The sequence below is a fragment of the Octopus bimaculoides genome, chromosome 21, assembly GCF_001194135.2.
Source record: "Octopus bimaculoides isolate UCB-OBI-ISO-001 chromosome 21, ASM119413v2, whole genome shotgun sequence".
NCBI classification, from domain to species: Eukaryota; Metazoa; Mollusca; class Cephalopoda; order Octopoda; family Octopodidae; genus Octopus; species Octopus bimaculoides.
This window is the reverse complement of record NC_069001.1, coordinates 19,133,569-19,134,273: the sequence shown is the minus strand read 5'-3', so window position 1 is coordinate 19,134,273 and position 705 is coordinate 19,133,569.

The following is a 705-nucleotide window of genomic DNA, read 5'->3' as shown; positions in this document are numbered from 1 at the left end:
CATGGGTTGGACGATTTGACTGAGGACCGGTGAATCAGATGGCTGCACCAGGCTCCAATCTGATTCGGCAGAGTTTCTACAGCTGGATGCCCTTCCTAACGCCAACCATTCAAAGAGTGTAATATATTGCCAAATTTCACTTCACCAATCGAAAATACGATTACTTGTAATCATAATACATGTAAGAGAAGGGATGTTCCAATCGTGGATCAGTGTTTTGTGAATAAGATGAATTTGTAGTGACAGGAAAATGCGTCTTGGTGAAAACTGAATTGGGCATTTGATATAGCATTAGAAATTGTAGTTGTGTTGTGGAGACCTTTTGGCCTTATAGACATTTGGTCTTTGGGACTATTGTTGCTAGATTATCTGGACAGATATTTTTTTAGAGGCTATCAGCAGATAAGGCCATAGTCATAAAATACACTGCTATCAGCTGTCCAATGAATTCCATGCATGGAAAGCCAGGAAGAAATGTATGAAAAGAAGAATTTCTTCATGACCCCTAGTGGGTGCTTTTCTATAAGTTAAAATGGTTGAGATGTGCTTATCTGTAACTGCAAAGGGCCCCTCCTGCCCTGTTTTCTAAAAAAGGAGTATTATCACTATTGATGGTGGTTGTCATGGTATTGTAGTGGAGGTGTCTCTAATTGTGGTGTTAGTTGTATTGGTGTCGGCAGTAGTTGTGTTGCAACTATATATATA